This window comes from Palaemon carinicauda, chromosome 5, assembly GCF_036898095.1.
Source record: "Palaemon carinicauda isolate YSFRI2023 chromosome 5, ASM3689809v2, whole genome shotgun sequence".
In the NCBI taxonomy this organism is placed as follows: domain Eukaryota; kingdom Metazoa; phylum Arthropoda; class Malacostraca; order Decapoda; family Palaemonidae; genus Palaemon; species Palaemon carinicauda.
In genome coordinates this window covers 109,159,376-109,171,875 of record NC_090729.1, presented here as the reverse complement: position 1 = coordinate 109,171,875, position 12,500 = coordinate 109,159,376, and positions in this window count along the sequence as shown.

Below are 12,500 nucleotides of genomic sequence, written 5' to 3'. Positions count from 1 at the left end.
TTTAACTGTTGATTACTACTTGTATCGTTTATATATTTCCTTATTTCGTTTCATCACTGGGCTATATTTCCCGGTTGGAGCTCCTGGGCTTATAGCATCTTGGTTTTCCCACTAGGGTTGTATCTTAACTATATAATAATTATAATAATGATTTTGATTATAATAATCATAATAGTAATAATAATAATAATGATAATAATAATAATAATAATAGTATTAATAGTAATAATAATAATAGTATAGAAACCTATCAATCAAGCCATATCCAGGTAAACACTCAATCAAGTCTCTTGACAATGACCTCATTTACCTTGTCTTTTAAGTCTTTTCGTTTTCTCCTTTCCCCAATTCACTTGATTTATCTCATCGCTCTGGCTACTATCCTTTGATTTCTTCGTCTTTCGACTTCCTCATTTTCCTCAGATTTCCGAGAAGTTGAGGCAAATTAACTAGCGCCTCTATTTCTCACTTAAAGGCTGTTTTTTTTTTTTTTTTACCTTAGATTATCCTAAAACTTTTTCCAATTTCCTTAAATTCTAAGCTAGTAAAACCAAAAATTACCTTAGAATTACCTTGAAACCATGAAAATTACCCCAAACTAAGGTGATTACCTTGAAAGTTTAAACCCTGATATGAGAATTTGTTCGGCAGACTTTTCTCCTTCGCTATCAACACGAGAAACAGTTTCTAATTGATTTTCCTTTTTTTTTTGGGGGGGGGAGGGGTTGGCAACGCGACCGACAGCTCTTATTGACTTTCTTTGAACAGTTGTGCAACAAAGTGATCCGTCTTCATTTAACTTCGGAAAGATGAACCGAATCGTTCGTCGTTCAGGAAGTTGGTCCATTGATTCCTTGACGGTTTATAAATCTCTCTCTCTCTCTCTCTCCTCCTCTCTCTCTCTCTCTCTCTCTCTCTCTCTCTCTCTCTCTCTCTCTCTCTCTCTCTCTCTAAACAAAAACTAATAGGTTACATAAAGAGACCATGGTCTTCCACTGTCTTGGGTTAGAGTTCTCATGCTTGAGGATACTTTCGGTGTCTTGGATTAGAGTTCTCTTGCTTGAGGGACCACTCGGTGTATTGGGTTTGAGTTCTCTTGCTTGAGGGTACACTCGGACACACTATTCTATCTTATTTCTCTTCCTCTTGTTTTTATGCTTTATATAGGAGATATTTATTTCATTGTTGTTACTCTTCTTAAAATATTTTATTTTTCCTTGTTTCCTTTCCCTACTGGGCTATTTTCCCTGTTGGAGCCCCTGGGCATTAGCATCCTGCTTTTCCAACTAGGGTTGTAGCTTAGCAAATAATAATAATGATAATAATAATAATAATAATAATAATAATAATAATAATAATACACTGTACTACAGCTTTACATATCACTTGTAAGACCCCATCTAGAATACTGAGTCCAATTCTGGGCAGTACGGGCTAGGGCCACCAAACTAGTTCCAACACTAAGGCAATTTGGATATAGACGGAGGATGGAACGTTTGAACTTATTTGATCTACAAAATCTACGACTAAGGGGACAGTTAATTGAGGCAGTCAGAATTTTTAAAGGAATAACTTATGTAGATTACAACAATCTATTCATCCCAGAGGTAACGGATACAAACTGGAACTGAAAAGATACACCAATCTATGTGGTAATTTCTTCGCATACAAATTAGCAAATACATGGAACAGACTTCCAGCGGATGTGGTAAAGAGTAGCACGGTAAACAAGTTCAAGATTAATTAACAGTTAGACAAGATCATAAGAAGTCTCTAAACGATTAAAGTAAATCCCTCTACCAAAGAGACATTGGGAATTCCCCTGATGGACTCAAAAGTCTTTGAGACATCCAAAATCCTTGTCTCTCTCTCTCTCTCTCTCTCTCTCTCTCCTCTCTCTCTCTCTCTCTCTCTCTCCTCTCTCTCTCTCTCTCTCTCTCTCTCTCTCTTATTTTCATATATCTTCCAATTATATTATTATTATTATTGTTGTTATTATTATTATTATTATTATTATTATTATTATTATTATTATTATTATTATTATTATTGTTGTTATTATTATTATTATTATTATTATTATTAATGCTAAGCTACATCCCTAGTTGGAAAAGCAGAATGCTATAAGCCCAGGGGCCCCAACAGGGAAAATAGCCTAGTGAGCGAAAGGAAATAAGGAATAATAAAACATTTTAAGAAGAGTAACAACATTAAAATAGATATTTCCTATATAAAGCATATGATTGCCTTCAACGTGAGCAGCTTTGTAAACAGAAATAGCGAACTGGGTGATATTGTTTTTGGGGTGTCTATCTACAAGAATAATGGAAATGCACAAGTTGCACAAACTACTATGGATTAAGAGTCCAGTTGATGATGAAGTTTGTGTGGTGGGATTTTTGGCAGTAGGACACTCCAAAATCAAACCATTGTTCTCTAGTCTTGGGTGGTACCATAGCCTCTGTACCATTGTCTTCTATTGTCTTGGGTTAGAGTTCTCTTGCTTGAATGTACACTCGGGCACACTATTCCATCTTAGTTGTCTTCCTCTTGTTTTGTTGATTTTATTATAGTTTATATAAAAATTTTTATTTTAATGTTAAACTTAAAATATTTTATTTTTCCTTGTTTCCTTTCCTCACTGGATTATTTCCCTGTTGGAGCCCCTGGGCTTATAGCATGCTGCTTTTCTAACTATGGTTGTAGCTTAGCAAGTAATAATAATAATAATAATAATAATAATAATAATAATAATAATAATAATAATAATAATAATAATATTTAATAATAATAATAATAATAATAATAATAATAATAATAATAATAATAATAATAATAATAATAAAGATTGATTCAAGTGTATGGAGTTTATACTTTTTGCATTCCACCACAACACGACAAGTACAAGGTGGTTACACGTTTGTATGCTTTACTTGTACATGTTTACACGAGAGTCCCCTGGTTTGCTACCGGTAATCTCAAATGAATACTGGTTGATATGTTTTTTATGCCTGTAAATCGTGGAAGTACCCTTCTTGCTTGCACGTAATATAGATACAGGGTTTTATTAGAATTTTTACGTGTGCTTCTGCATTTTTTTTATCATGCATGCATAATTATATGAGCTCAGCTGTATATTAATATGCATATAGAACTCCATGATATATAACCAACAGAATTTGTAGCGTCATGAAGGCATTGATAAAGTTCGCTGAGTAAGCATCTTTATTGTATCCTTGAAGTTCCTGCTGAACCTCCTGATTTTCATTAAACATCTTCTCTAAAGGTTTATGAAAATAATAGCACTATATATACATTTTTGCCCTTGTTAGTCTTGAAATAAATTCTTTTTGTCCTCTTCTTTGATTGAAGCGGATAGATAAAACGCCTGCTTCAATCTCAATATCCTTTGTTCCTGCCACTCTGTGATGGTTATGCAACCTACTTATAGCCAGATCAATGACAAATCCTTTTTGATCTTGTTAATGTGATGTAATGCATTGATTATTTAACTTTCTTGCTTTTCTTTAGTAGCACAAGTAAGGGGTTGTGGTGGCCGATGTGGTAACGTCTCTGACTGGCGAACGCCAGGCTGGGATTCGAGTCCCGCCCAAACTCGTTTGTTTCTTTGGTCGCTGCAACCTCACTATCCTTGTGAGCTAAGGATGAGGTGTTTAGGGGAATCTATAGGTCTATCTGCTGAGTCATCAGCAGCTAATGCCTGGCCCTCCTTGGTCCTATCTTGCCCTCCCTGGTCCTAGCTTCGGAGGAGAGAGGGCTTGGGCGCTGATCATATGTATATATGGTCAGTCTCTTGGGCGTTGTATTGCTCGATAGGGCAGTGTCACTGTCCCTTGCCTCTGCCATTCATGAGTAGCCTTTAAACCTTTAAACCTCTGACGAAGAAGGTTGGAACTGTTGGGAATACTGATTAAGTTTCATATAACTTTTTTCATACAAAGATTTTTAATCTTTATTTAAGATTCTTATTCTGTAATTGTAATTAACTTTTCATGCTTATCTGTATTAATCTTTAGCACTGGTAAGTAGCTCTTCTAGGTTAAGGACCATACAAAATTAAACCAATGTTCTCTAGTCTTGGGTAATGTCATAACCTCTGTATCATGGCCTTCCACTGTAAGCTGAATTTTACTCCGTGTGGAAAATTCATTATTTCATAATATCTTTTTTTTTTTTTAATTACTGTGTTGTTCGGTTGCTAGTTTTTTAGTCGGTAAGGTTTTTATAAATTTAATTAATCCTGTTTTGTGGAACCTATTTATTATAAGATGAATATTACTTGGGTGTAAAATTCATAGTATAATAGTTACAGATACCACACAAGACGTCTGAGCTGGTTACCTCCGCCAGCGAAGTTAGAAGGAGGTTAGGTGTTCTCCCCTGTTTGTTTGTTTCTTTGTACGTACGTCTGTGTGGTTTGTGTGTGTTTCTTTGTGAACAGCTTCCTGTCCCGAATTTTAATCGTAGAGTAATGAAACTTGGAGGGATTAACTGTTAAGTAACAAGCAGGAAATTATTAATTTTTTGAAGGTCAAGGTCAAAGGTCAATGTCACGGTCAAGCAAAATGTCCAGTTCACGTAATCAGCCATAAGTTTGGACATCGTTGTCATAGAGACTTCAAATTTGGTTCTTAATTGAGTGTATGAGAATCCACGCCAATTAATACATGTTACGGCCAAAGGTCAAGGTCAAGATCGAGAACTAAGCCGGCACGGCGGAAGTCTGGGCTCTTGTGAGTGACCCTCTGGTTATACACTTTATTACTCTTTATTAATAGCATTTTGACTTCCACCTAAATCTTTCACGTGAACGAATACCTTTTTCTGAAAATTATTCCCAAAACAAACACTTTTGAGCCGTTTTTCTTAACCAAGTCACTAGCCTGAAGGTTCATTCCTCTTTGCTAGAATAGGAAAAGGAAGTCTGATGAAAAGCAATTTCTGGGGCCTTTTCAGCATGAAAAGAACTGTTTGCTTAGCATTTTTGAAAAGTTATAGAGAGCGCAAAGGGTATTATACAGGAAGGGCATAGGATCGCCAACATAGGAATACGAAATGATTATTTTTTTTACTCCTACGAACGACGTGTTTATTTAAGTGCACTGAGCTTAATATAACTTTCTCTCTCTCTCTCTCTCTCTCTCTCTCCCTCTCTCTCCTCTCTCTCTCTCTCTCTCCCTCTCTCTCTCTCTCACTTTCAAGCTTCTTTACTCTTGGGTCTCAGTTCCATTCTATTTCTCATTTATTGCGATGATGATTTGATAAGTAAAAAAAAAAATTCTTACAAAACCTCTCTCTCTCTCTCTCTCCTCTCTCTCTCTCTTCTCTCTCTCTCTCTCTCTTTCAAGCTTCTTTACTCTTGGGTCTCAGTTCCAGTCTGTTTCTCATTTATTGCGATGATGATTTGATAAATAAAAAAAAAAATTCTTACAAAACCTCTCTCTCTCTCTCTCTCTCTCTCTCTCTCTCTCCTCTCTCTTTCTCTCTCTCTCTCTCTCTCTCTCTCTCTCTCTTTTTTTACTCTGGGGTCTCAGTTCCATTCTATTTCTCATTTATTGCGATGACGATTTGATAAATAAAAAAAGAAAAACATTCTTACAAAACCACTCTCTCTCTCTCTCTCTCTCTCCTCTCTCTCTCTCTCTCTCTCAAGCTTTTTTATGCTTGGATCTCAGTTCCATTTTATTTCTCATTTATTGCGATGACAATTTGATAAATAGAAAAAAATATTCTTACAAAACCTCTCTCTCTCTCTCTCTCTCTCTCTCTCTCTCTCTCTCTCTCTCTCTCCTCTCAAGCTATTTTTACTTGGATGTCATCATTATCATCGTCATCTCGCACGCCTATTGACGCAAAGGGCCTCAGTTAGATTTCTCCAGTCGTCTCTATCTTAAGCTTTTAAATCAAAACTTCTCCATTCATCATCTCCCTAATTCACGTTTCATAGTCCTCAGCCATGTAGGCATTGGTCTTCCAACTCTTCTATTGCCTTGTGTAGCCCAATTGAAAGTTTGGTGTACTAATCTCTTTTGGGGATTGCGAAGAGCATGCCCAAATCATCTCTATCTACTCTTAACCATGATTTCGTCCACATATGGCACTCGAGTAAGCTGTCTTACAGTTCCCGCCATTTAACTCCCAATATTCTTTTGAGGGCTTTGTTCTCTAATCTACAAAATTTGTTGGATATTGTTTCATTGTTATACCACGACTCATGTCCATACAGGAACACCAATCTTACTAAACAGTATATAGCCTATTTTTTATGTTTTGAGGCGATTTGATTTCCAAATTTTACTTAACCTAGCCATTGTCTGATCTGCTTTTTTCCATTTTTCTTTATACGTAAATTCTAGAGCCTCTATTAGAGATTATAGTTCCTAATTATTTAAATGATTCTACCTCATTAATCCTTTCTCCTTCCAATGACATTTCATCTTCCATTGCGTATTCCGTTCTCATCATCTCGGTCTTTCTTCTATTTATCTTGAGCCCACCTCATATGATATTTCATACATTATGGTAAGCAAGCTTTGCAAGGTCTGTGGTGTTCTGCTAATAACAATATCGTCATCAGAATACTCTAGGTCAGCTGATTGCCTGTTAGCAATCGAGTCCAATCCTTATCCACCATCCCCAACTGTTCTATGCATTACAAAATCCATGAGGATATAAACAACATAGGTTACAACACATTCCCTTGGATCACTCCACTGTTCACTGGAAATTCATTTGATAGGACTCCATTAATATTACCTTTGCACTTATTACGCTCATGAACCGACTTAATCATATTTACATATGTAAGAGGAACTCCTCAATTACGCAGGACTCTCCATAAAATTGACTGCTGCACACTATCAAAGGCTTTTTCTTAGTCCACAAATGCCATCAAAAGCAGATTTTTATATTCTACATCTTGTTGTACCACATATAGTAAAATGAAAATTTGGTCGGTACAACTTCTACTGTTTCTAAATCCTGCTTGTTCATATAATGTCTTGTTCATATATATATATATATATATATGTATGTATGCAGGTACAGTATGCATGTAGTAGTAATCTGGTCAGAGGAGGTGATGTTGACTCTGTCTCAATTCAGCTTCGAACTTTGGAAACCCATTTGGGGAAATGAATCATAAATGCTCTCGGTAATAATAGATAGGGTCTAGTCAGAGGACTCAGTAACTAAACAGGGCTCTCTATATCTTCACTGTATTGATGTGATATTACAATTAGTCATGCAGTCCTTCAAATGGCGATTTTTTTTTTTTTATATAGAATCAAGCATTTCCAAGCTCAAATCATCATCATCATCATCATCATCATCATCTCCTCCTCCTACGCCTATTGACGCAAAGCGCATCGGTTATATTTCGCCAGTCGTCTCTGTCTTGAGCTTTGAATTCAATACCTTTCCATTCATCATCTCCCACTTCACGCTTCATAGTCCTCAGCCATGTAGGCCTGGGTCTTCCAATTCTTATAGTGCCTTGTGGAGCCCAGTTGAAAGTTTGGTGAGCTAATCTCTCTTAGGAAGTTCGAAGAACATCCCCAAACCATCTCCATCTACCCCTCAAATACAAGCTCAAATATATATGCAAATTATTAGAAATAAGTTTTAATTATATCTGAAATAATTTAACATTTCACATGTTAAATTAATTTATTGTAAATTGTATGATATTCAAAATATAATATATTTTTATTACATATTAAGCAAAGCATAGTAAATTCTTCACCAGAAGATATTAGGTGAAATATATAGCAAGGGAGCCTATGGAAGGTCGTCCAGAGTAATGTATAGAAATAATGACAAGTGAAATGAAAACAGCTACTTTGAGTATGTGCAGAAGATAGCTAAAACATCAGGAAATGTGAGAATTGAAAATGCTCCTTGCTGATATGAATGCTAAACCATTTATAATTCCTGCCACACAAATGAGCGCGTACACACAAACACACACACACACAAACAAACACACACACACACAAACAAACAAACACACACACACACACACACACACACATATATATATATATATATATGTGTGTGTATGTATATATATATATATATATATATATTATATATATATATATATATATATATATGTATATATATATATATATCAACAACAAATGCAAGCGTTACTAGTCCATTTCAGGATAAAGGCCTCAGACAAGTCAATTCATGTCTGGTGTTTTGGCCAGTTTTTATCACCACTCTAGCCAGTGTGATTGATGATGGTGGGAGATTTTCGTCTGATCTCTCACAGTAAACAAACCTAGTATGGCTGACCTTGACTAGTACAGCTTTGCTGATCCTAGCGATACGCAAAACCTTTCACCACATTAAGGTACAAATACAAATTCATATATATATATATATATATATATTTATATATATATATATGTACATATATATATTATATATATATTCATATATATAAATGTGTATATATATATATATATATATATACATATATATATAATGTGTGTATATATATACTGTATATAGTGTGTGTATATATATATATATATATATATATCGTTTGTCTTGAAGGGAAGGAGACCATTTGTAAGCGCTAGGTACACATCTAATGTAGATGAATAGTAGCAGTTATAGAACCATTATGAGGCTTATTGAAGCCATTTATGATAAAAAGCGATAAAATAAAGTGTTGAGGTAATTATAAAGGTCCATTATTCGAGAATTATTGACTATTAGACACCATGTTGCCTTTATAATTCAGATTTCCTTAGATAAGGTGACAACAGTAAGGAAATAGCGTTCAGGAAAGAAAAATGAGAATGGAAATTAAGTGTTAATTAATTTATTAATTGTTAATTAGTTTATTGATTCTAGATAACGAATGGTTTGATGCTCCAGACGACGTATCTTATGGTTTGATATGTTTATGATTAATTTATATACCTTAATTTTCTTAAGCAATTTTATTTTCTTATTTAACATCATCATGAAGAGGAGAGTTAATGTTGATACTATTCTTAAAATATTTTATTTTTCCTTATTTCCTTTCCTCACTGGGCTATTTTCCCTGTTGAGGCTCCTGGGCTTATTGCCTTCTGCTTTTCCAGGTAGGGTTGTACCTTAGCATTTAATAATAATAATAATAATAATAATAAAAATAATCATAATAATAATAATAATAATAATGATAATAATAATAATAATAATAATAATAATAATAATAAGAGGAAAGTTACCTATCTCAGAAACCTTCTGGGTAATGATTAAGGTCAATGAAAATAGTTAGCAACCTTAATATATTACCTTACATGAGATTAGTTCTCAAAAGATGTATTTTTACCTTCCACTTTTCCAAGGAAATTGCTCTCCTCAATACCTACAGTTCGAGACCTGAGAGCCTAACACGCTTGATACTTCAACTATATAAAAATAACTTAGCCAAGTGTAATCATTACTAAAATAATTTTTTTTTTTCATCCAGAACTTAAGTACTGTGGTCATTGTTTTACTGAATAATTTCTCAAATAATACTTATAAAAACAGAGCTAATGAAGTACAAATGCAAGTAACTACAAATTCAGACAAAAATGTTTTTGGGTTGTGATGGCCTGTTAGTAACGTCCTTTCCTGGTGGTTGCCAGACTGGGGTTCAAGTTCCGCTCAAGCTCTTTAGTTCCTTTAGGCCCTGCAACCTCCCCATCCCAACAATGCCCAAACTTTGTGAAAGCAAAGGGTTTTGGTGGCCTGTTAGTAACGTCCTTGGCTGGCGATCGCCAGACTGGGGTTCGAGTCCCGCTTATTTGGTTGCTGCAACCTCACCATCCTTGTGAGCTAAGGATGGTGCGTTGGGGGAGTCTATAGGTCTATCTGCTGAGTCATCAGCAGCCATTGTCTGGCCCTCCTTAGTTTTAGTTTTGGGGAAAAGGGAGCTTGTGCTCTGATCATATGAATATATGGTCAGTCTCTAGAGTATTGTCCTGCTCGATAGGGCAATGTCACTGTCCCGTTGCCTTTGCCAGTCATGACCGGCCTTTAAACCTTTAAACAAATTAAAGACACTTAAATACACAGAGGATGAGAAATATTTTGGTACCTTAAACTACCAACTCGCTCATACATAAAATCATCAGCTTTAAAATATGGAATTTTGAGTGTACCCAACTTAATTACAAACGTTGATGCCCTTAAGAAAGGGATGTTTTAAAGTTACCGAGTAGAAGGCATTTCTCATATACCTCTTTTTTTTCGCCATTGATAGTAGCGTAGGCAGAGTTTGAAATAGTTTTCGCCAGTATTTCAAAGTTTATAAAAATAATTACGAAAAACCGGGAACTGAGTAGATGCAAACCAACCGTCAAGGCGGGGGTTTACACGGTCGAACGCTGTTCGACAGACACGAGTTTGAAATGATGTTCGAACGTGTGAATGGGATATTTAGTTGTCGAACACGTTCTTCGAACGGTTCGAAGAAACTCTATTCTCACCTGACTTTTGTGGGTGGGGCTTCATTGCTCACAAACCTTATGCATTTGTGGCTGACTCCACTTCTTCTAACTGTTTGACAAACAATAATAATAATAATGATGATAATAATAATAATAATAGTAATAATAACAATAATAATAATAATAATATTAATAATGATAATAATAATAATAATAATAATAATAATAATAATAATAATAATAATAATAGTAATAATGATAATAATAATAATAATAATAATAATAATAATAATAATAATAATAATAATAATAATAATAACTTTGTAAAGCCTGTTTTATCCTATTTTATATACGGAAGCTCACAACCCGAAATTCATAAACAATTCTAAATAAGGAATTCATTTATCAGACGTGAAGTGTATGTTAAGTTTATCTACGAGCATCCAGACTGTTATCTTTTGTAGCATAACTAACTTGTTAGTTTTTCTCTAAATGGAATTATGTAGCTTTGATGGTAGAACTTCATTAACACGCCCTCGGATTCCATATATATAATCAGAATTTATGAATATCTGTTGAGAGAGAGAGAGAGAGAGAGAGAGAGAGAGAGAGAGAGAGAGAGAGATAATCCTACGAGGACATAGATGCAGCATTATTGCTAGCTAGAAATCCTGAGAATGAGAGAGAGAGAGAGAGAGAGAGAGAGAGAGAGAGAGAGAAAGAGAGAGAGAGAGAGATGCAGCATTATTGCTAGCTAGAAATCCTTCGTTAATGTCGAGATTTTAAATATTTTTTCCTATAATTATTAGCTTTGTTTTTTAGATTCATCTATTCAGTTAACTATTATTATTATTATTATTATTATTATTATTATTATTATTATTATTATTATTATTATTATTGTTGTTGTTGCTGTTGCAATCTAAACTATAATCCTTGTTGGAAAAGCAGGATGCTATAAGCCCAAGGACTCCAACAAGGAAAAAGAACCCAGCGAAAAAAGGAAACAAGAACGGATAAACTACAAGAGAATTATTGAACAGTCAAAATAAAATATTTCACGGAGAATAACATTAAATTAGATTTTTCTTATATAAACTATAAAAAAACTTCCAAAAAGAAAAAAAAAAAAAGGGGGATGATTAAAAAAACTGAATAGCCTGCATGATTGTACCCTCAAGCTCACGTAACCTCATTTGATAAAATCTTTCTATGTTGACTTGGCCTATTTTACGAGGCGCCAGTTAGGTGAAAAACTAAGAGGCGAACTGGATGCGACTAACTTTATTTCAACAGGCAACGAGCTTATATACAAGACTTTCAGTGGAAGAAGGTCATAAAAATGCAAACACATCCATTCATGAAAAGACAGGCTGATGCCAGTTCTGTTGACAGTGAGGTGTAGAGTGAGATATACAATCAGAAATAAAATACCTTTACAATGTACTTACGAGTGGGGTACACCATTCACTGTCCCGTTTCTGCTGCCTTCTCCCTATGGTCTTTTTATAAATGTATTTATAGAAAATTGAGCGCAAGGGGTATTTCTGTTTACATAACTCTTCCAATTTAGAGCCAAACTGTGAATGTTGGTAAGTGTTTAGGGTCACGTTCTTATATCTAGTCTTAGGTGGTGCCATAGCTTCTGTACCATGGTCTTCCACTATCTTGGGTTAGGTAGATCTCTTGCGTGAGAGTACACTCAGGCACACTATTCTTTCTTCATTATATATATATATATATATATATATACATATATATATACATATATATATATATATATATACTGTATATATACTATATATATATATATATATATATTATATATATATACATATATATATTAACATTGTTACTGATATCTAGGTGTTTTATATTATTACTCACTACTTCTTAAAGCCCTTTTTTATTTATTTCTTTACTTCCTTTTCTCAATTGGCTAGTTTCTCTATTGGAGCCCTTGGGCTTATATCATCCTGTTTTTCTAACTAGGGTTGCAGTTTAGCTAGTAATATATATGTATATATGTATATATATATG